Genomic DNA, 25,303 nt, shown 5'->3' with positions numbered 1-25,303 from the left:
AGAGAATCCCAAAGCAGGGAGAAGTTTACAGAGCTTTAGCCTTAGGCTAAATGTTGTACAAAAACCAGCAACATCATCCCTTGAGATGAAGCGTATCTGTTGCTCCAGCTGAGCTTGTATTTGTAGGAGGTTTATATGTGCACTGTAGGATAGCTTTCATTGTAGGGTAGTGTATCCTTAAGGTACTGCTGTTGACTTTTTATCTGCTTCCTCAGCGACGTTGAAAGAAGACTGTTGAACGATTAGTGGTTTAGTGTTCTACCTATCTCTTCCAATTTTGTGGGTTTACCGTAAGGCTTTTGTAAAAACAGCAGGACGAATGTAAAAGCCTGTCTTCATTTCCGACCCCTGGTTACTCTGACTGCCTATTTCCATCCACTCGTATTTTTCTTTAAGCATTCAGCAGACATAAATTCAATCTCCCTTATTACACTTTTATCAGTACGAAATTAAGGTTAATTGACTTTTTGGGGGAAACGTCAAATGAAACATCCCTAATGGAACCAAAATGAAAATAACCTCATCTTCAATTGCTTTAAAATATTTCTCAATATACAGCCTACTTTCCTATTCCTCAGCCTCAGAAATAAGCTCCTCTTGTCCCAGGAGATAATAAATGAATTGAATCCCCCCCCTCCAACCCCACCACCCCCCTTCTTCTTCCTTATCGGTCATCTATTTTTCCAGAGTAAGCTATTACTTGCAGGGGTTGCTAGGCAACAGGAAATATTAATAGCGGCTATTATTAGCCAGGCTCTGCTAGAGTAGTACTAAAATGTGGAAGTGGGAAACATGAATGTGTTACATAAATCTTTGGACCTTTCACAGTGTGTGCAAGTCTCTGTTTGTGCGGTGATTTATTGCAATGACGGTTCATTTATGAGAAAAGGGGGTGTGAAATAAGAAAATGGAACATTACCCTGAAGGGCTATTTGAAAATAAATAATTGCAAAGGTGAAACAAAAGCTGTTTAAAAACCAGGCACTCCCTCTCTGCCTCCTTCTGAAATATTATTGGCCGAGGAGACCTGCTTTGTTACATGCACTCCTATACGGACATGACACACAGAGGTACATAGCATGTTAACAGACACACACACCTTTGCAAAAATGTCTAAACGTTGTCATCTATAAAAATCAACTCATCCAAATTACAGAGATTACAGTTAGCCAGCCTTTTGACCCTCACTAATAACGCTACAAAGCAGATCCACAGTAAATGTTCCAGTCAACAGTATCTTTTTGATGCACCAAGCATATTCAGCTCAGTAGCCACTGGATTGTGACCTAATCCTGAAGACTGGCTTTAATGGAGGCCTTAGCTACCACCCACGGAAAATGTAGCCTGCAACTTATGCAGTTTGATTCTGAAAATCACATAAGACCTGATTAACGGAGGATAAATGCCACGGATGCTCACATTAAAGCATAAATATTCATGATGGAGGGCAGAGAGAAAAAAGTAATATTTATGTCAGATGAAAGTATATAACATTGAATAATTCACTACACAGGCCATCTATAATTCATCTGGTTCGATTCTATGATTAAAGCATTTGAATGTGTTCGCCAGGGGTGTTTGCATGTTCAGTCTGAAGCATGTTTAACACAAGAAAAAGTCGCTTTACTGGAGGGGGGAGCGGGGTCCTCTGCATCCTTTTGAAAAGAAAAAGTAGCTGACAAGGGAGATCCCTTCTTCCCCCCCTCCCCTTCAAGATTTTCTGTTGAAAACCTGCCACCCCCCACCCACCCCTCCTTTTTTTGCTTTGCCGATCATAACGAATGAAAATGTGCAGCACAGAGTTTCTTGCTCTCTTTCTCGGCTCACTTTGAGGCAATGAAATCTTTGAGTTGCGCGGCTGAATAGATATTAAAGGGGCTCTGCTGCAAAGGTCTGGGTGTTAAGGAGGCAGCAGCTCTCTGAATGTATAAATGTTGCATGTATCGGCTTAGGCCTTCTTCAGACTTCACTGTCTCAGATTCCTCGGCCTCTAACTGGGCTCATTATCCCTCTAATTGATATAAGAACGCTTTGCTGTTATTACAAAAAAATAGGTCTCAGAATATTAACAATGGTACACAAATTAGAAATAAAATCTTCAGCTTCAAAGGCAACATTTCATCTTTAAAGATGAGTTAGACGCTTCATAGCTTCATTTACACAGTAACATATAAGACTCATATTTTTGGAAACAGTGGCATAGCACCATTACAGAAACATGTGCAACCTCTAGTAGGGCTGGATAGATATCGTCGGGGATTTTGGTTATGGTAATATTGAGAAATAACTTAAATGTTACTTCTTCCTGGTCTTAAAGGCTGTGTTACAGTAAAGTGATACTATTTTCTGAACTTATTAGCCTGTTCTGGCTGAGTAAAATGAGCAATGATTGGCTTTACCTGCTCATCATATCCACATTACTTATTACTGATTACACATTAATGATCATTACTAATTTTCTGAATTTTCTTGAGTGTAAATATCTTTTGAAAGCACAAATACTCATCCCCAAAATATCGTCACATTATCCATATTGAGGTATTCGGTCTAAAATATTGTGATATTTGGTTTTGTCAATATCGCCCAGACCTAACCTCCAGTGGAAATTTTGGCTAAATTTTCAGCTAACTTCCGACCCTCCGACCGAGTGGACTGGTGGACTTCTACAGCTCTTGACTTACACGAACACGAAGGTCCAGACCTGAAAAGGGACAGACAGAAGGAGTACTCACCGAGTGCATAGGCCCCGAGAGGAGGTGTGTGTCCTGGCCCAGCATGTTGGACATCATGAGGGCGGGCAGCTCCGGGTAGGAGTAGGGGTTGAGCAGGCCGTTGTGAGGCAGGGAGTGGAAGGGGTAACCTGTCTCGTGCTCCATGAGGTGCAGCAGAGAGGGGTCGGCGTGGTTGGGGGGCGTGATGGGGGGGATCTCGTAGTCTTCGTCCCCGACTCCGCCGCCGCCGTTGCTGCCTCTGCCCTGACTGGAGTAGTTCTAGAGAGGGAGAAAATATAGGAAGGGAGTGTGGATGAGGAACGAATCAGATGCTTTATGTTTCAGGAGAGGACTAGTCAGGGAAACAGTAAAGATGAACACATACATAGTAGGATTGTATATCACTGAAATTCTATAAAACAGACCATTTCTGATGCAGTGATGAGTTTTGCTGTCATGGATCTTGAGGACATACTGTATATCATACTAGGATACCACATGCATCTTATTTTTCTCATGTATATGTGGGAAATATCTGAGCTCAATATTTTTCTAGAATACTAATTGCATCTGTGGCATATCTGCATGTCTCATTGCACAAACAAATACAGCTGTATATTGAGTTTATATATGACTAAAACTCATATCTTTACTCCAGTATCTCTATAGAATACGGACCTTCTCCAATACATATTCAGGGTTTTGTTGACATGTACCATATCTGGTCAAATATGGACAAAATATACATCTTTATGACATATCCTTTGATACACCATAGATCATACTTGGTGAAAACCCCAAGACTCCAGAAGTCACAGAATACTCAGTCATTCAATTTCACTACCTTTTCAGGCAGCCCGTCCCAGCACACACTACAGATGACATGTCATCAGCCAATCACAGGGCCAAGACAGACAGATAGACACATTCATCCCTATGGGCTATCTAGGGTCTCCAATCCACTTGATTTGCATTTCTTTGGACTGTGGGAAGAAAGTGGAGCTCGCAGAGAAGATCCACATGAACACGAGGAGAATGTGAAAACTTCACAAGCCGGGCCAGTGACCAAACCCACATCCTTCTTGATGTGACACAACAGGGCAAACCGAGTTACAACACACTGTACTGCACAGAGAAAGCTTGAATCTCTAGGAAGGGCTTTACACTTGGCCAGTGGGAAAACTTACCACTACACAACAGTTTTACAGCAACTGTAAATCCCAAGAAATACTCTGAGAGAAACACTAATAGCGAAGGATGTTCCACAGTAATCAAGAGCTTTATAATTGTCTTTTAAATGCATGTGTTGATTTTTGCTGTTCAGACTTTCTTTTTACAAATTTACAGTAGACAATTGAAAATGTTTGGCTGAAAGGAAAAATTTATAAATGCAATTGTTGAACTTGATTTCAACTTGAAGTGTATAGTATTAAGTACATAGCAAATTCATAAAAGTTGTAAAACAGAATAATAAGTTATTCAGTTGCTGTACACAATAATGTACTTCAAGAATATGAAAAACTGCCTTCAAGCAACAAACTGAAATGTCAGCCTACACTCCTTCAAAATACAGTTAATCAAATTCATTAACTGGAAAACCGCAACTGACAGTCACTTACAGGCTATTTTCTAAATTCATAATTGCAATGCCAATCACATTTCAGAATTGCATGAACTGGATTGAACAAACCTGAAATTCCTCACTATTGAAATGTATCCAGTATGCCCAGTGTTAAGTGTTTCACCAGGTGAAACACTTAAGATTTTGTAGTACTAATGAGGTGATACATGAGCAAGGCCTATGGTTGTCTTTTCCCGGGCCTATCTTGACATAATATTGCGCTGAGAAATATGGTTTTGTGCTCTCAAAAAGCATACTGAGGGTATTCACCAGGGAATGAAAAGCAATTTTGTCAGAGGCAATCTGATGCCTACTCCCCTTTATAATGACTGAAGAAAATTAATCATCACAAATAATATTCCAGTGTCAGCCATTCAAGAGCTTTTTAATAGAATTTTTATTATTCATGTCTCGTGGTACACATCAAGCAGTCCGTTCTGCAACATTTCAGAAATCAATTCAATATCATCTTCGTGTAGGCTGTCATCTCGCCTGCCAGTGCAGCCATTCATCTTGCAAACAAATACTTTTAGCAAACAAATGGCAAGAAACGCAGAGGAACAGCTAGAATGTCCCCACTAGCAGTACTGGTGCTTGAAGATAGGATAAAAGTCTCATAATGTGCACTATCGTTAGAGAGAAAATAATAATAAAAGGGAGTATGCTTGCTATCAGTGGGTGATGTGCTATTTTCTCTTCCCATAACCCTCATTCTCCTTGCTTGATACTTGCTTGGAAATATTATCATTGACGATTCCTTTTCCCACAATAAAGGTTTAGCAAATGCCTGTTTCTGCATTGTCCAACATTTCTCAGGATGATATCAAGGACAATGCAGCAAGGTTTTATCTAATAAAAATAAAAATAAAAACAAATCTCATGGGCTTGCATTTCTATTCCGGTAACACTTTACAATAAGGGTCACTAAGTTAAGGGTTAGTTAATGCTTAATAAGGGTTAGTTAATGCTTAATAAGCATTAACTAACCCTTAATTAACAGTTAACTAATGTGTAATTTACTAATGTTGTTCATGTTAACTAAGATATTAATTTATACATTATTTAATGGTTTATAAAGATGACTACTAAATAATGTATAAATTAATACCTTAGTTAACATGAACACCATTAGTAAATGATTACCAGACACATTAGTTAACTGTTAATTAAGGGTTAGTTAATGCTTATTAAGCATTAACTAACCCTTAACTTAGTGACCCTTATTGTAAAGTGTTACCTCTATTCCTGGCTGCTTACTGAAAACATGCAAAGTATGGCATTTGTCTAAGCATTTGTATGGTAAATTGAGGCTGGAGAGACCGTCCTGTAACTGGAAAGTCACAGGTTCAATCCCTGCAGCAGCTAGTGTGTGTGTGTGTGTGTGTGTTTATCCACCACAGCATCCTGTTGGAGTGCCTTTGAGCAAGACATCGATCCTTCTCACTCTGGATACGAATGTCAGCTAAATGCCAGAAATATACACCTATATGTAATGGAGGTTGCAGTGGACAAAATACACTATAGCCTCAGAGGGTAAAGTGGCCATGCTATGCCCCTTTAACAGACCTTTCTAATCACTATGAGAGAAATTGGAATTGATAACATAAGATTTTCTTTTATTGTCCCCGGGGGTACATTTGTCTTGGACTCTGTGTTGCTGTGTCACTTCATAAAAACATCATTTCCATACACAGCATCCTTCAGCATCATACATACAATCATGCATACATACTGTACATCATCATTCAAATCAATGAATGGATAAATAAAGAAATTGGGGGATAAATACTTGTTAGGTAAGAATGGGTATTTTAGCAGGTGGAAGCCAAGAAGGGAAAGATATGAAGGAAATTAAATACCAGTAATTCACCAATCAATATTGAGCAATTTTAACCAATCGCAAGTGAAGAAATTAAGTTACCTAACAATTTTGATTCTCTAGTACACCTTATACTTTCATCCCAGCATTCGTTTGACTTTTGATCTCATTTTAGAAAAAACACATTCTTCATATGTACAGCAGCTCTTATCACGCCTTCATAGAAACATCATCCATGTTTTCTTCATCTGCGGGCTGCGGTTCAATAATGCGTGTCACATGCCACGTTGATGCTGAATACTAAGACAGTGTTAACAGTGTAGTTGATACGGACTCTGTCCTTCCTGCAGGCCCAGTGAAGGTTTTTGTGGAACGCAGAACGATCCAGCATTGATCCAAACACAATACATCATGCGTTTTGGACACTTGTACTGTCCGAGATGAAACATAACTGATGTCATACGCATGTTCAAAGATTTAAACGCCGTCTGAGGCTATTTTACGACTGCGCCTTCCATTGCTTTTGTGTATTTTTTTTTTTTTTTTCTCCGCAGCTTCTTATGATGCCCTTGGAGATAAGACACGGGACAAGGACATCACAAGTTTAATATTTTCAAACATAGATAAATAATTCATAAATATACTGTCTTTCAGGACATGGCGGAGAGTGGATAAAAGAGAGAGGGGTCAGAAGGAAACGCCAAATGTTGATTCAGCCTTCTCTCCCTAACCTTCACCCTCCCTCTAGAGGTGATATTTAAGCAAATCTTTCATTTTTCTGGACAAGGACGTTACTTCGGATCTCTGAAGATTCTACATATCAATTCTTTCCATAGGGCTTAAAAACAACAGTACCTCGCATCTGTGATAAGATAAAACGCCCCGGTTCTCATAATAAGTGAATACATGATAAAAGCAAGGTGTGGCTCTCTATTGTGACCTCTGCCAATAAACAACATCAAAATCAAAATCTTGCTCCAAGGCATGTCTGCTGTCATCTTACATGTGAGGTACTTAAAGCAGAGCCTGGTCCTTTGAAGAACAGGGTGACATGTTTCACCCCATGGGAAACGTGTTGGGCGTGTCAACCATGGAAGATCCACTAGCAAATCTGTCAATGATTAAATGACTTCTGATGGTGTTTCGCAATTGTCTTGTATTCTCTTAACATTAGTCTTAACATTAGAAACTGATTGAAATTTAAACCACACTTTGAAGTATATCTATTTTTAAGCCGAACATAAAATCATGTATATCATAGTGTTCACTTAATGAACTCTGTTATAAGTGTGACACAAGCTAAGTTACCATTCAACGGTCCATTCAGTGGTGAAATTGCATCGACTCCCACAGAGCTTCTTCAAAAGTTTAAATGTTGCTGTGTAGGAGAGGAGAGTCGGGAATTAGGGTTTTACTTGACGGTAGTTGGGTAAGGTGGGTGCATGCTAGCTAGCAGGCAACAGTCTCATAAAATTTTGTGATATAAGCATAAACGATGAAATGCAAATTATGTGTTGTGGGCACCAATAATGAGAAGATCACACTCCTCCACCATGAAAGGATTATGTGACAATAGCACAAATTGGATTGTGTAAAAATAGCATGACGTGTCATTTTCATCTGAAAAGCTTGGCTTTAGTAAGTACAACAAGTAAAAGTAAAAGTCAATGGTAAATACAATTTTCCTTTTAGTAAAAATGAAAACTTCCCTCACAGTAAAAAACCTGGATCGTTGGAGTTATATGTCAAATGTATTGACCCTGACCTCGATGTCACACTACAGTATTTCAAAGTTACTACTAGTAACTACTGCCTGTCTCTAGTCTGTCTCCTCCTCCTTTCGTGGTGTGGAACCGTATTTCTCTCACTTGCACGGAGCGTTTATTTATCTTACGACATCGTACTCATTTCACAAAGAATTTCTGAAGACCAAAGGCTGCAGCAGCAAAGCTAACAAATGAAAGTTCACCTTGACATGTTAGCAAGTAGCTTGATATAAAAAGCTATGCTGGCAAACGAATCTCAGCTCACCTCGACTTATCTTATGTGAGGTAATTAAAGAAGTGCAAACAAATTAATCAGGTAAGCTAAAAGTGTTCTTGACACAAACGGAAACATGACAGACTGAAGTCCTTAGCTCGGAGATGGAGTTCTTCATGGCCTATAAACAGTTTAGCAGAAGACAGCTCATCTGGGAACAATGATGTGGTTGTCACAGGGAGGAAAATGAAAACGTTGTACGATACATCGGAGGACCTGTCATGGTTGATAAGGAGAGGGGGGGGGTGGGGGTGAGTGGGGGGGGGGGTGTTGTCCAAATACAAAAACTGTCTGTCTTTGATGGACTTTGTTATTAGAGCTTCAGTGATTGACACACTCAAGGTGTTGCCCATAATACAAAACACTGAACAAACTTTGAAAAAGAACTCATTGGAAAAAAAAAAACTCTTCTGCGTCATAAAATCACATAACAACTTTCAATGGGTATACAGTGTCCTATGGAAAGTCAACCAGCCATATGCTACTTTGTGAAAAAATGACAGAGCAGCCTTGTTTTGGCGACAAACAACAGCTGGCCATGCATACATAAAGGTCTTCACGTCCACTCTGTGGAGCCTAGATAGAAGGATGGCAACGGTAAATCTTTAAAACATCTTACGTGGGATTTCAAAATTCACCTTCAGCGATCAACCTTGCAGAGCAGAGAAAGGGCAAAAATCAAACTCATCAGCGTCAGAGACAAGGCGCTGGACTTCGCACAGCTGACCATTAGAGGGACGGTCGCAAAGGCTGTGTGACCTGGCTTTGAAATGACAAGAAACTCCATTTGGGTGATGTATCAACAGAAGCAGACAGTGTAATACAATAGGAAGAGAAAGGGATAGTGGACCCCCCGGGCTGACTGACAGCAAGACAGAACTGGGATAAGTGAGGTGTGGAGGGAGGGAGGGGGGGCCTTTCCCCACGTCCAATCGTAGCTCAGGGTCATAGGTAGCGTCCGTCACTAAAGGACAGGTGGGCCGGGGTGGGCTTCGACCAATAGTGAGGGAGTGAGCTAACCTCTTCCCTGCTTCCCCCTCCACTGGCAATTCTCTCAAATGTCACATCAAAATGGATCTCATTTAGGTGGGTAAAAAGGACCCGGCTCTCGATTGCAGATGTGGGTGGACCTGCGCTGGATTGAACCTGAACTCTAAAAACACAGCGGCAAAGGAAGTATTTTGAAAGGTGTGAAAGAGGGCCATGTGCCGCAAATTCATGTCAGTTCCATTAAAAAAAAAAAAGCTCACGGTTATAGATCAAAGATGAAGGGTGAAAAAATATCTCTGATCTTTGTACCGGAACAGAGAGAAATAGAAAATTCCTCAATGTTTGGTCCAAAGGCTGCGTATTTTGACGGGGGGCAATATTGTGGTCTCAGCCACATTTCCTATTCTTATTCATTAGAGGGAATCGCATAAATAAATAAAATATGTTGTCTCGTAGTCACTCATCCACCCCAAGGGAACATGGAAGCCCCAGTAATCACATATGGCACAATAGCTCGCCCATAATCCCCTTTATTTTTATTTTCATGATGTCACTCTCTTTAAGCCCCTTGCTTTATGAGTCGCAAACGGAGTGGAGAGGGGAGGAGAGGAGGAGAGGAGAGGAGAGGAGAGGAAAAAGCGAGGGAGGGGTGAAAACAAATGATGTGGATCCCTCATTGTTCTTTCTCTATGCCCTCATTCCAGTCAGGGTAATAAGAGAACATTGTGATTTACTGTCAGTGAAGCGCAAGAGTGCATCAGAGAGAATCCACTGCGGCAGGGGCCATTAAAATAGATTTAACTTCCCACAGTATTAGGCCAGATGTCTACACTTCTATTATATTTCAATCAGCCATGACCTTGGTCTCCATATGATGAGAAAGATCACTAGGGGAGAGAAAGGGAGGAGGGGGGAGAGAGAGAGAGAGAGAGAGAGAGAGAGAGAGAGTAAAAAAACACCCTAGGAAAACCAATAGAAATATCAAACTACTTAGTCCCACTAAATCCCTCTGCTCCGTCGTGCTGCATATACAGAGAGAGGCCAGGACCGAAATAGATCCAAGGTTTCAAGTTCTCTTAAAAGAGCGTATGAATCATTGAGTGCACTCTCGCTACTGATAAGTTTCTGTTTTTTGGGAGTGTTTTTTTTTTTTTTTTTTTTACTGCGGGGTATGTATTTGAGGGAGAGACTGAGGGACTACACCAAAAGAGGGGGACAGGGTCGTTTTGATGTTCTTTAAAGCTTCCAGATATCAACAGACATCATGAAAGATGAATCTGCTCATATTCCTCGAACAAGGGATGTGAAGGGAAACACATTTCTGCATCTCCATTTCTCACATCACCGTGGATCCCTGTCTTTGAACCTGAATACAGTTTATTTTTTCCTCCCTCTGAACGTCTGTATTTACTCTAGGCTCACTAATATCTTTCTATTCTGAATGAATCTTTCATTTTATATAATATTTAGTGTGCAGTATGCATCTTTCCATCTCTCCAGCTCTATGAAAGCAGAGCAGAGGTCATTGAAGATGAGCGTTTCTGCTTGTTCTATTTCAGAGGCTGATGGTAATTGGACTTATTGGCTGACATGGACTGACCTACATAAAGAACTAGCAATCCCTAGTTACAACTGTAACTTACAATCCCTCCCAGCAGGGGTGGGGACGTTGTGCCGTTGGTTCCTCTGATGTTCCTCTGATGTTCCTCCAGTATTGTTTTTTAGATATTGATGCCCCATTGTTGGTTCAATGCTAAAAAAAAAAGCTTTTATCCTAATTCAGTGTGAATCGATGATCAAATCCATATTGCACAAGATGTATGTGCACAACACTTCATTTTCTAAGCCGTGCCAACAGCTCCAGTCCAGCTCAAAGAAGTAGAAAGATGTGTGTCATCGTTTTCTGACCCTTCATTTTCATTTTTCATCCTTTGGCTCAGATGTCCCCCCAACTTTTGTTGCAGGGAAGGGAATGAGAAAGGATAGAGGGATAAAACTTACTATAGTGTGCACATTCAGTGAAGTAAAAGGGGGGCATGGGGGGGGGGGGGGGTGAAGGGAGGAGAGGGCTGCAGTTGTGCTGGGGGTATAATGGTACACTGTGAGTCACTATTAAGTAACGGTGCCTTTTCACATCAGCATCGCCCACATTGGGTGTGTGGTGCCAGGGTGTACTGAGGTGTCTCTGACTCAGAGAGAGAGAGAGAGAGAGAGAGAGAGAGTAAGAGAGAGAGAGAGAGAGAGAGAGAGAGCAAGAGAGAGAGAGAGAGAGACATCAGCTGGCTATACAGGCCGAACAACATCTGGATAACTATGGTTGGTTGACAAAACATTGTCTTGTGTGTGTGTGTGTGTGTGCGTGTGTGTGTGTGTGTGTGTGTGTGTGAGCAAGAGAGATATATATAGAGAGAGAGGGAGGGAGAATGTGTGTGTGTTAAGTTTATGTGTTGTGTGTGTACATTTGCAGGGGAAAGGAGATGGGGCAGGTGGGTGAAACACTAGAGAGAGAGAGAGAGAGAGAGAGAGAGAGAGAGAGAGAGAATGACAGAGAGAGAGAGAGTGACACAGAGACAGAGTGAGAGGGAGAAATACACAAAAATAAACAGAGACAGCAATATGGACTGAAATCAGACAGAAATAGAGAGAAAGAGAGAGAGACCCACAGACAGATGGAGACAGAGACAGAGAGAGAGAGATTGAGAGAGAGAGAGAGAGAGAGAGAGAGAGAGAGAGAGAGAGAGGAAGCCTGTATCCAACAGGTGAGGTTTCTATTCTAATCTAGACCATCAGCCACTGCTCTCTTGCAGACGGCCAAATCGATAGAGACACATGGCTCACACAAGACACCCGGAAGCAGAAAAACAAAAAGACACAAACAAGCTGGAACTTGCTGCTTCTCCTATAAGACCGGTGGCCTCTGCGCTTCTTCTCCTGTAGAGAAACACGATGGAACAAGCACAACAGGAAAGAGAAAGAAAAGTAACACAGACGCAATCTCTCTCTCTCTCTCTCTCTCTCTCTCTTCCTGCCACCAGCTCATTTTCTCTTTCAAGCCTAACCCTCCCTCCCCCCACCCACTTCTTCTTTTTCTAAATCCTCTATTTTTCTGTCTCTAATTTGCACCAGTGTATCTGTATGCACAAATGCACACAGACATGCATACACATAGACTGATTATAATGTGAGGAGGACGCTGTAAATCCTGTCCATTAACTATTGTAAATGGAAGCCAGTGGAATATGGACTGTAAACAAACACAACACACACATGAATGCACACACACACACACACACAAACACAGGTTCCAGTCTGCATAATCACTCAAAGGGATCACCGTTGATTTGAACCCCAATCAAAAACACTTATTGTCCATCACACTGGACCTATCTCTAATCTTTTTTTTTTTATTAGTGTGTGTGTGTGTGTGTGGGCGTGGCTGGAGGCAGCCATTTTGGTTTGGCTGTGAATGTTCTCATGCATGTCATTATATGTATTGCAAAAATAGATACTGCAATCAACATTATTTGACATGCATGTGAGTGATGAAAAAAGAAAATACTATTACACAGATTCACAGATCAGTACAGATCAGACACAGATCAGTATAATTAAATTGTTTAATAATCTGCAATTGTGCAAAGTATTCCCTATATTTTCTCTCCATACGTGGGCGGATACATGATGCTGACAACATAATAATCCACCCACACCTTTGTATAGGCTCAAATCTCAACAGATAAACCAAATGGAAAACGTCAATAACATCAAAACGTCTCCATATGCGCGGATCACATTCATATCTCGTACAGAAAACATACAGTATTCAAAGCCATTGAAAACAGCTTGTTTGAATGGGCAGATTGTGTCCAAGCATACAGTAAACGGCCCCTTGAAAGCTGTTTCTGATTAGCGGTTTTCTCTTTTTAAAAGCCCAGAGATGTTATGTGTAATGCAATCTCCTGGCTGTGTCAAACTGCTACCTCAGTGCGTATGCTGTGGAAGACCTCAGACATGCAAACAAAGGAGACTCTGTTCTGGCCGCATGCACCTTTTTCACAGGCACACATCATCTAAGGGCTTGGGTGGGCATCTAAACGCTGTGTTAAAACCCACATTAAGGGGGTATGGGCTCCTTCTCTCGCTATGTTCGAATAAGACCATTGTGTGATGCCGCATGCCTTTTCCTCAGAACCAAAGTGTAAGAGCTTTGCTGCAGTACTATTCACACAGAATCAACAGAAAATACAAAAACAGACGAAGTGCTAGTAAAAATGTTAGTACCTCATGCCTCAGCTTTGGCATCTTGGTTTGAATGCTTGAATCTTAACTAAAAAAGACCAACACTTACAATGTAAGAGCGTATACACCCTGGCATGTAGACATGTATCCAGCACATCCATTAGACAGCTAATCACCATCTCAAACTGAAAGCAGAGAACGCCACCATATACGAACCTCTAATTTGTCTCATTTAACTTCAAAGGCAATCCATATGCAACAAGTAAATGCACAGCTAATGCGTACAATTAAGCCTCAATTAAGAAATAATTGCCTCGTCTTCGAGAAACACATGCAGAGCAGTCACTGTGGTGAATTTTGCGTGACACATAAAGAAAACACAGACACCGCTTGGATGTGGTGGCTTTGAAGGTATTTGCTGTGTGTATGAGGCTGTGGAATTGGTTGAGGCAAAAGATAGGTTGTGCCTCAAGGCATTCTGCTCTCCAGGATATTGGACAGGGTCCCGGCAATGCACTCAGTTAATTGTCAATCTAGTGTTTTATGTCTTACATTTAAAAGGAATCCTATTTTTAAAACAGTTCTCTCTGGTTTAAACCTGTGCTATGCATCCTTTCTTGTCAAGAGCAAAGATACACATCCGGCCCCTTTCAAATTTCAAATTAAAGCTGCCGTATTAAAGGATTGGAAGCCAAACAGTGAACTATCTCAACAGTGTGTTCGGAGGGCTCCTCAGAAACGGTGTGCAGGCTTCTATTTGATGCCAATGACAGAGCATCAATTGCAACTGACATGTTTTGAAAAGCCGAAATTGCCTTACCCACTAAGAAGGCATTTGTTGACATAACTCTGCAAACCTGGAGTGGGTGTCGATGATTGACACATGACCGCTGCAACAGAGGAACTACAAAGCTGGACATTTATCCCAATTAGCAGACACCCATGTACACATGCAAAGTGACATAATTAGGGCAAACCAGGCGATGTGGATAACACCGATGGACCTCATGCCTATGATGTGTGCTATAAGTAGACAATAAGCTGCTAAAGCTCCCACTCGACCCCTCATTATAGTCACTCAATCCGCACATCAAAGGAAAGGCAACCTTATGGCTATAGGACGATGGTGTGTGAGTGTGTGTGTTAGTGAGCGTTTAAAGGAATGTGTACGGGTTCACTTGGCGTGTGTGTGTGTGTGTGTGCACGTGTGTGTGTATGTGCACTTGCAGGTATGTGAATGTAACAGAATGAGACTGAGCATGTCTACGTACACTTGTGCTTATGAATGTGTGTGTCAGAGAATGTGCCAGTTCCTACAGGTATATGTGTGTGTGCGTGCATGCATGAGTGAGTGTGTGTGAGTGTGTGTCCCAGCGTCCTCAGCCTGCTGGCCTTGTCCCATGACTCTCCGGCAGTATTAGGCGAGGCGCTAATTGACGAGGAGCCGGCACCTCGTCATGTTTTGTCAGAACATGAAGGCCTCGCTGCTGGATCAACAAATCCTGGAGCTCCAAACTCCGCCATATGTCCAGCCATGTGTTCCCATCTACCAGCTGGGAGCACTCAGCACCCCGCCTGTCTAACTCTCTGCCTAACTGAGTGTGTGGCTGGGACCGCACTGCCTCAGCCTGGGACCGCTACTTCAATGAGCTTGGAATGGTGAAATGCTAGTTAGCCTGTGTGTGTGTGTGTTGAATAGTTCAATGGACAGAGCGTGGCACTAACACCATCAGGGTTACAAATAATGGAGTGAAAATAGTGCAAATACTACTAGGGCTGCAACTAACGATTATTTTCATTGTCGATTAATCTGTCGATTATTTTCTCGATTAATCGATTAGTTGTTTGGTCTATAAAATGTCAGAAAATGGTGAAAAATGTCGATCAGTGTTTCCCAAAGCCCAAGATGACGTCCTCAAATGTCTTGTTTTGTCCACAACCCAAAGATATTCAGTTTACTGTCATAGAGGAGTAAAGAAACCAGAAAATATTCACATTTAAGAAGCTGGAATCAGAGAATTTTGACTTCTTTTTCTTAAGAAATTACTCAAACCGATTAATCGATTATCAAAATAGTTGGCGATTAATTTAATAGTTGACAACTAATCGATTAATCAATTAATCGTTGCAGCTCTAAATACTACTCACACGTGTTTTCAAATATGCACAAATGTGAATAAAGTTTTGTGAAGTGAAAAGACATATCATACATTTGTGATTGAAGATTTGTGAACCGCAAGCAAAATTCACACGTGTAAATTGTATATCCACAAATGCAAACCTGCATTGTGAGTCACAGATCTGCATTTGCGTATTTGTCAGTCTCATCCTGTGGATACAAAGCGATGCGGAGACACAAATCTTCTGGACTATTATTCTGCAGGAAGTGGAGGGAAATTCACAAATGCACCCACCAATCAAATTGAAGTTTCCTGTTATAAAACACGTGTAAATAGTATTTGCATTATATTCACTCCATACACATCTATGATACTTTAAGGTGCTTTGGATAAGCATCCATGAAAGGGCATGTGCTTTGTAGAGATTAAATGCATTTCTGGGCTGTTTTTGTCTTTCTCTTCTCTTCTTCTTTTTACATCATGTTTTATATGTTACAGTAAATCTCTATATGTCTCTTGTGTACATTTACCTGTCATGACTGTCACAGTCTGAGAACAGTCAGGTTTCTCTGTGATGATGTCCTTCTTGTTCATTTCATCCAACTTTAGCTATAAAAAAAGCTAGCTAACTTTACCTCATGGTGTTGTAATGTTACATGAGTGAATCTCCCGTGGATCACAGATTTGAGGTAATTTGGCCATGTGGTACCCACAACAAAACATAGTGACAGGACTGTGAGAAAGCCTCACGCTACTGTTTCCTCTCACTTTAACCAGTAAATGTACACCAAAACCCCCAGTATATTCTGTGATTCTATGAACTCTACTTGTTAAATGCTAACAACTGGAATACTGAACTTAATATTATGACAATTTCCTCAGACAGTTTATTTATATGAATTGGTGCTGTTTGTATAAAAAGGTGTGGACTGTCTTACCTGGTTTGGTGACCGAAACTCCTGGTTATTGTCATTCATGTACATGTTGTCACCATCAAACTGTGGACAGAAACAGAAAAGAACAATAAATATGGTATGAAAAAAAAGCAGGAGGCGGGGATGGGGTGCGAAGAGAAAAAAAACTCTTAAATTTACGGGTGGCCTGAAGTGTGAGCCTAATGACTTTGTCACTTTGGCTAAACCTCGTGGTGGCATGGCAGCGTGGGTAATTACTGTTCGTCAGCGGGCCGGTAATTAGGCTACATGAGCACAGTGACGAGAGATGGGCTTTTCCCTGTGGGCTCCACTGCGTGTGTGTGTGTGTGTGTGTGCATAACTGTGAATGAGTCTGTGTGTGAATACGGTAGTAAAGGGTGTGAATGATTCTGCATGAGTCCCTTGCGTCTTGTGTGTGTGTGTTGCACAGCGAGGGCATGCTGTGTCGTTCTCTTTGGGACAGTAATAAAGATTGTGCTAATCAGGCATGGAAACACCACTTGCTGCAGGTGCCAAAACACTGCTAGCCACGAGGTTAGCGCTCACATAACAGCGTATGACCCTTGACCCCCCAGGGTGCCTGGGAAACAACCCTGGCTAAATAGTTGAGCGCTGAGGAACAATCTGCTAGCTCAGATGGCTAGCGCTAGTACGTTATAACTCCCTGAAAAATCCCTCACTGACACTCTCTGAATGAGCTAAGAATGAAGACAAAACAACACATTTGTCTGTTTTTAGCTCGCGTAGGCACCGTTTCCGAGAGAAAATGAGATTCTGTCGCACAAATGGCTCGGCTGCCGATGCTAGGAGCGGAAGTTATGCAGTCAAGGTGATTGAGAAACTGCTGCCATGTAAAGAAGAGCTATACTATATAATGACCTTGGCTTCCAAAAACATTAAGCTTTGTCATCTACCGTGTTTTCAGCAAATGGAAGAAACCTTGACTGGATAGGATAATAACGCTCATGGACACATATGCCATTGCACGCACACGATCACACGCACACGAACACACACACGCGCTACAGAATATGGAAACACACGTCAAATAAAGGCCCCTTTTTGTTTGTTGACTGAGGTCATTCTTTGAATAGCGTCGTAATATCTCAACGTACAGAAGACTCGGGAACAGACAGCAGAGAAAACATGATCAAACTAGACAGCATTCCACGTCAAATTCCTCAGATGTGAAGATACAGGGGCCTTTTCATTTGGGGTGGTCTGCTTTGTGCCTACGGAGGGAAGGGACTGAAGGCCTGCAAGATAAACACACACGCTGGATATCAGTGAACACAAATGGATCATAAGATACCTGTGAAAAAATGGCCAACCAGGTAGACTAATGGATGGAAATGGGCCGAATTCCTGGGGGTGAAATCTAATATCTACATTGGTAGACAGGAAAAGTCAAAGTGGCTAAATGAGCATACAGAGTAAGAGAGAGAGAGAAAGGAAGAGAGAGAGAGAGAGAGAGGAGGGGAGAGAGAGAAATTACTGTACATTATTGCAAGAGAAAGACCGGGGGAATGAGCGCCTGCCTCGGGGCAATGGTTGGTTAACGATGCATATCATGGAAACCCTTGTGAGGATTCACTTGCTTATTCTAATGATTACATTCGCATTCAGCCACATAAACTTGAAACTGAGACAAGCGCTGCACACACATGTCTCCATAACACCTGACGTGCCGATCGTGATTAATCCCATAGCGAAGAATAAACATGTTTAAGGTGAAACTGGATGCTGGAGTACACGTTCGATGACGAGACGAAGACACAGACTTGCTTGATGAGGCTTGGCGGGGCAGGTATCACTTGATAAAGCCATAGAAAACAGTGAGAAGTGACTGTAGCTCTCTGAGCGGGCCAAAAGTGATGTTGACCTTGGTGACATATCTGCAATAAACTCTTCACTCCTCATATGAAAGCCTCTTGTCCTCGCCTAACTGAGCAATTTCATTCCATTGAAATCCACTTTGATATCACTGGTGACGTAGAGCCATTTTGAGAGGTTCTTCAGGATAAGATTCTCTCGGGTGAAAAGAGAGTACAGTGAATGAATAGCGCCATTTTTTAAAGCAGAAAATACTGCCCGATTTCGAAAACCGTGAAGTCTTCAGCAAACGGAGCGCAAACGCTTATTACCGTTCTCTCAGCGCCAGGGGAAGAAATGAATTCAGAATATTCTCATTTGAACCAATTGTCTCTGTGATAAAGTATTCACCGAAAAAAGGCCCCAAGACAGCCTGGAAAGGTCAGCCATTTTGTGCTTCAACATGGCTGCCCATATATTCCAATGTAAGGCGGTTTCCCCCTGCTCTTCTCTCTATAGCCCTCCTTTGCACTGCCTCGCTCTCACATTTAAAATGCCAATTTATCCTCGGCTCAATGCTATCAGCTCTGCCATTACTCCACATTCACTGCAGAAATCATCTTCTCTTTCTCTCTCTCTCTCCTGCTCTCTCTATTGCTCCCCCTTCTCTCTTCCTTTTCTTTCACTCTCTTCCCCTGTTTCTCTTATTCTCTCCCTCTTTCTCTCTCCACCCTTTCCAATCCCCTTCTCTTTCTCTGTTGCCGTGCTTCTCTTTTTCTCTCTCCCACCTCCTTCCCCCCCTCTTCCTCATTCTATTTCTCTCTCCTCGCCTCTTTCTCTCTTCCTCCCTTCCCTTTCCCATTTTCCCATCGTCCCTCCCTCTCTCTGTCTTACAAGCTCCCTCTACTTCCCTCTCTCCCTCCTTTGCCTCCTTCCCCCTCTTCCTCTCTCTCTCTCTCTTTCTTCAGTGGGCCTTGGCATCGCTTTTTCATCGGCGGTCTAATTGGGCATTCTGCCTGAGACAAGGGCCTCATTAAGCAGTAATTACACACATGTTGTTTTCGGCAAACATCTCTATTTGGATTGCTTTGCATGGTAATTGTTCAGCAGGGACCACTGCTCGCGATGTTTCCCTCTGTGACACACGTGGTGCTGGGAAGAGAGGAATAAAAACATGGAGAGGAAGGATAGAGAGGGAGGGAGGGGAAAGAGAGAGAGAGAAATAATAATAGGCTATGGGAGAGAGACAAATCGAGAAAAAAAGAATGCGTAAATGAGAGGGGGAGAGGATAAGAGTAACAGTGAGGCAGAAAAAGGATAGACTAAAAGGATGAAGGGGCTAGAGTGATGGTGCCATGGCAATAAATGGAGAGAGACAATGAATAAATGAGAAAGAAAGAGGTAGACAGATGCAGTAAGAGAAGAAAATGAGGCAGAGAGGTAGAGGGAATGACAATAAAAAAGACAGAGAGAATGAGTAAACGAGGAAGAAAGTGAGAAAGTAAGAGACAGTGACAGAGAGAGAGAGAGGGAGAGAGAGAGAGAGAGAGAGAGAGGGAGAGAGGGAGAGAGAGGGAGAGAGTCCCAGAACTAGGTCATGCCTTGCCATCATCGACAAAGCTGAGCGCTTCAAAAATAATGAAGCCACAAGGTGGAAGTAATGCTAACTAACATATCCAGGGAAAACATGTAATATTTACACAGTGCTAATGGTGCAATACAATGCCGGGATCTTTTCATCTTAGAGTGCACTGGTGGGACTGTTTATGGCAGGATTGGAGGCAAAATTACAGACTCCATTGAAGATTGTTTTTGATTGATGGACAATTCATATAAGCTCCCCATAATGCCTTCTAGGCAACATCTGTTTGTGAAGGGGGTGGGGCACAGATGAACTGCTTATGTGCCTGTGTAATGCCATAACTGTCCAGTCATTAGAAAGAAAAATGACCTTAGTAAGCTAGCAAAGAGAAAAAAAAACAACAACTAAAAAAGCCTTCATTTTAAAAACTAAGAAACCAATTATTTTGGAAACCAGCTAATAATATATTTGCCGTAACTTTGCTTTGGAATACACACACAACTGGAGCCTCAGTCAGTACTTCACATTTTGTTGTGTTTTTTTGTTAATATATAAGGATGCACCTGAGAAATGCTACAGCCTGGGCACAGCGAGGACAGAATCCAATTTTAAACCCAATCAGCATTCCTATCACAACATCTGTAAAAAAAAAAAACAACAGCAACAAAAAAAAAATCCCTCAACATATACTGCAAAGAACAACCGAACCAAACTTTTAGAACTTTCAAATTTATATAAGAGCATCTATAAGCAGAATGTGTAATAGTTGTGACTTTAAAAGCCTTTGCCAGTACACTAAGTCTCTAAAAATAATTCTCTCACCGAGCGGAATTAATAAGCCCAGAACAGTACACAGCCATTCTGTGAAGAAAGGGGTGCGGTGGGGGGGGACTCATGCAATATGTATGCCTGTTTGAGCACCCTTCTTCCTCATCTTCCCCCTCTTCTCTTTCTTTCTCTTTTTACATCTCTCTCTCTCTCTCCCTCTCTCTCTCTCTCCCTCTTCCTCTGTGCAATTAGCTGTAGAAGAGACCTAACAAACCTCAACCTGAGACAATGTACCACTGAATTTTGATGTTGCCCAACTTGTCACTCTTGGTTCAAAGCTAGACTAGAGGACGAGACAGACAGACAGACAGACAGACAGACACACACACACAGAGACAGTGAGAGACAGACAGACAAAGACAGCGAGAGAAGGAGAGACAGAAAGGAAAAGAGAGAGCAAAACAGAGAAAGAGAGAGAAAGAAAGAAAGAACGAATGAAAGAACGAACGAACGAACGAACGAAAGAAAGAAAGAAAGAAAGAAAGAAAGAAAGAAAGAAGCTAGTAAATAGACTTTCAGAGTTGCAGAGGGGAGATAACAGAGGAGAGAGAGAGAGAGAGAGAGAGAGAGACTATAGTAACAATTCTGATGTTGCACCACGCCCCGAGCAAACAATGAACATGGGCAAACAATGAACATAGCACACACACACACACACACACACACACACACACACACACACACACACACACACACACACAGACACACACACGCACACACAAAGCCCATAAAGAGCGCAGCCTGTGGCCATGGCGACACATGCTCTGTTGTCGTTAGATAAGGGAAACAGGGCCTCTTCCTGGGTGTGAGAGTTTGATCCTACACACACACACGTGCACACACACACACACACACACGCACGCACACACACACACACACACACGCACGCACACACAGCTGCAGCAGTCCCGGGGTCACATCCACCAAAGCCGAGCACCAATCTTATGTATCCTCACCTTTATTATCAGCATGATTCATTTTCATATGCAAAACACAGACTATCTTCATCTGTACACACTGTACACAGGTCAGTGGACCAGATAGATGATCAGATACACCGGCTAGCTCCCCCTATCTCGTAGTGGGATTTTGATGGAATTCTGTTTGGAATTCGCTGGCCTCGTGCCATCCTAGAAAGTATTTAGTCGGGGGAATTGGAAACATGTATCGGTGTAGTGTTACATATTCCCTCAAAGGACCGATTCAAAAAAGCGTGAAAAGCCAAACCGCACTGCCTTTCCGACTGATGTCACAAAAGAAATATTTTGTTTTATTGTCACTGAATGGTGCGATCAATCACATCATATCTAATGAGCATCAACTCCGTTTGCTATGATTAGAACTAAAGCACTCCAAAGGGAAACAATGTGAATAAATATTTTACTCCTGGCTCCCCCTACTCATCCCCCACCCCCCACTCCCCATTTCTTCCTTATCAGACAGCTTGAAAAACTTTGTAGTATTCTCACAAACGACATATGCAAGTTCCAACCGCTTCCGGCCCTCCCCTATATCTTGTGATGTGTAAAAATAACAAAGGCAGGCTGATGTAGCTCTCATTCATCCACTTTCTGTTGCATTGGAACAACCACAAAACAGAACGAGTCAACAGCAGAGAGACGGTGAGAGATGGGGAGGGAGATTGAGGAGAAAAGCAGTGCGTGCAGAGGGGGATGGTGCTAAATAAGGTCTTGTTTTCACTGCGAACCAGGGTTCACTGTGACCTAGAGTTCACAATACAATAAACATCTAAACTGTGACGGTGACAATAGCCCACACCATTTTAGCAGCCATCACAGGTCAGTAGTTTAAAGAAGGATTTTCCCTTGTTTTTATTTTCCAGCCTGATTTGATTTTTGTCTTTTTCAACCCCTTAAAAATGTGCAGCACATGTCCTATGTTAAAATTATTTCATTTCTATTACTGATATGATTTCTGTTCCAAATGCAGCCTCCTAAGGAAGAAGGACCAAAACAGCACCACAGCAGAACTACATAATAATCTACAGTAATAAAAATAACTTGTGTGAACACTATAAGAATCAGAATCAGAATCAGCTTAATTGGCCAAGTATGTACACATACAAGGAATTTGACTCCGGTGTTTTCCACAATGTACTTACACAGAATAAATATACAGCTAAAAACAAGGACAACAAAATGGACAGAGGTAAACCTGAACATCTAACTACTATGTACAAATATAACTTTGTATTTCACTCTTATCTCTCGATTCGTGTCCATACCAGACAGTAGAATTTCATTTGGTCAAATATGACGAATCCATGGTGTCTTAATTAGCGGGATGGGATACTTGTCTCTATTGCAGCCCCACTTAGTGATTTAGGCTGATAAGACAGGTGCATTTTTGCATAAAAGCTTGCCTAGTGCAGCTTTAAGTCAAAGTCAATATTGTTAGAACAGAGAATGCTTTTGTGTCCCGTAAAAGATGCACTAGGCCAATCCCACCTTGAACAGGCGGGGCTGTAGGTGATGTAAAACATGCATGTTCACAGCGTGTGTCATGTTTATACTTCCAGCTAGCACATGTTTCTCTGTGTGCCCACTGGACTCTTTTAGACAGATAAAGCATGGCTGCCTGCACTAACTCTCAAAGCGGTACAGGTGTGTGTGTGTGTACGTGTGTGTGTGTGTGTGTGTGTGTGTGTGTGTATAAGCATGCACTATGTCTGTCTGTCTTTCTGTCTGCACAGTAAATGGAGCGCAGGGCAAAAGAGGTCACGCCACGGTGTGTGCCACACGCGCGTTTGTGTGTGTGTGTAGGTATAACAGAAAAAAATATGTCAGACCAAAGTGCCACCCACACAGCCTCCCTCATCCTGCCACTGTTGCGTTCAACGGCCTGCCTACTAACCAGCACCAGGGGGAAACACCTTCTTAGCATGATCCAACACCATAACATCACATGTAATTAGCAGCTAGCCCCAGCAGGTGCGTTGGTGCTAAACTTAACAACCTGGGAAGACACTAGTAGGGGGAGAGTAGTTATCCCACCAGCATACCAGACACATACAGTAAGTGTCTGGTATGTAAACGTGTGGTGAAGGTGTTTGTGTGTGTGTGTGTGTGCGTGTGTGTGTGTGTGTGTGTGTACAGTGTATGTGTGTGTGTGTGAGGTGTGTGTGTACAGTATGCGTACGTGTTTGTATCTGCATCTATGTCAGTGTGTGTGAGGTTTCTCTGGCAGGAGGAGAGGATGTAGAGCACAAGCCACTTTTAACTGACTGGGGTAAACAGCGATGAGAGAAGATAAAGGGCAGAGTGAATGTCACATTACCCCAGCCCTTTGCCTCTGCTCACCGCAGCATCAGATAACTGCAGTAGGAAAAAAAAGGTCTGGTTTCCTCTAGCATATAATTGGTTATCTTAATGCAATCTACTGCTCTCTTGCCTCTCTGCACAGAATGAAGTATGAAAGAGCAAAGGGAGAGGAGAAAAAAAACGAGGCTGAAGTTTTGACTGTTCTGGCAGTGACTAAAATAAATCATTACGAGCGAAAGAAATGCATCAATCTATTTCCATCGCTGTCTTCTCTCGTCTCCTAGGTTGGGAAAACACAAAAGGTATTGGCTGTTTGTTGGTGTGTGTCTCTGTGAGGCAGGCAATGTGGCTCATGTGTATTTGAGCTTGGACATTTAGGTATAGAAAGTGGGCTCAGTAGTAGTGAAATTTTGCGTTGTGTTTACTTTTTGTCTAACTTCAAACTGCAATTAATTATAGCACTATAGTATCTAGTAGTCGATGCATAGAAATCAACACAAAAACACATCATAGGTTTATTCAACAAAGAGGTATGCTGCATTATAAGCAAAACCATACCAGACAGCCCAAGACATTATCAGTAGGATCGTAACAAAAGATATGAAATGCACTGGGAGTAACACTGCAACATCTTATTCAGATAGCAGGCTGCCTGAAAATTAAAATCTCTATATTATACGTTGGCCATCTTTTCTCATTTTCTTCTTGATCTGCGAATTCATTTTGTGATAATTTGAATTATTTTTTGAATCATTAAATACAAATTCAGTGAAAACATTGGAAGATAAACTCTGAAGCTGTCATAAGAGCTTCCTGATTCTGAATTTATTGTCATTTTTTTTTTTTTTTTTTTGACTGTGACCCTGCTGTATGAACTTCAGGGGTGTTTTTCACACCTTTGCATTTTTTCACACATACGTCGCTGTAATTAAGTGAACCTTCTGGCATCATCTGTAAATTCCGGTAAGTGGACGTTTTTGAATGCAAATACATGCAAGTCTACATGCAAGTTTATCGTAGTTGAATTCATTAAATAATGAGTTTTTCTGTGTTCCCGTGTGTGCACATACATATAGTGTGTATCTGTGTGTTTGTGTGTGTTTGTGTGTGTGTGTATACTTGTAGGGGGGTGTATAAGTATGAGCTAGAGCAGATAAGTCCATCCATAGGGAGGAGCAATTATCTAATGACTCTAGTGAACACTATAATTCCCAGTTCACAACTTCCAAAATTCCACTGGGCCCAGACCGATACCTTGAGGCACACCCTCAAATATCAGTTGGCTTTAGCACAGACAGAAGAGGTTAGAGGAAGATGGGGGGGGG

General features: G+C 41.9%; 1 pseudogene; it reads right to left on the bottom strand.

The window, feature by feature from the left end:
* Positions 1 to 25,303, bottom strand: part of LOC139641745 (TOX high mobility group box family member 2-like) — a 75,178-nt pseudogene that overhangs the window by 21,859 nt on the left and 28,016 nt on the right.

This window comes from Centroberyx affinis, unplaced genomic scaffold (assembly GCF_046629955.1).
Source record: "Centroberyx affinis isolate AG114_WGS23_722 - 3 ecotype Tasmania unplaced genomic scaffold, CSIRO-AGI_Caff_v1 ptg000398l_1, whole genome shotgun sequence".
Classification (NCBI taxonomy): domain Eukaryota; kingdom Metazoa; phylum Chordata; class Actinopteri; order Beryciformes; family Berycidae; genus Centroberyx; species Centroberyx affinis.
The sequence above is the reverse complement of the archived record's forward strand: the minus strand, read 5'-3'. Positions and strand labels throughout refer to the sequence as shown.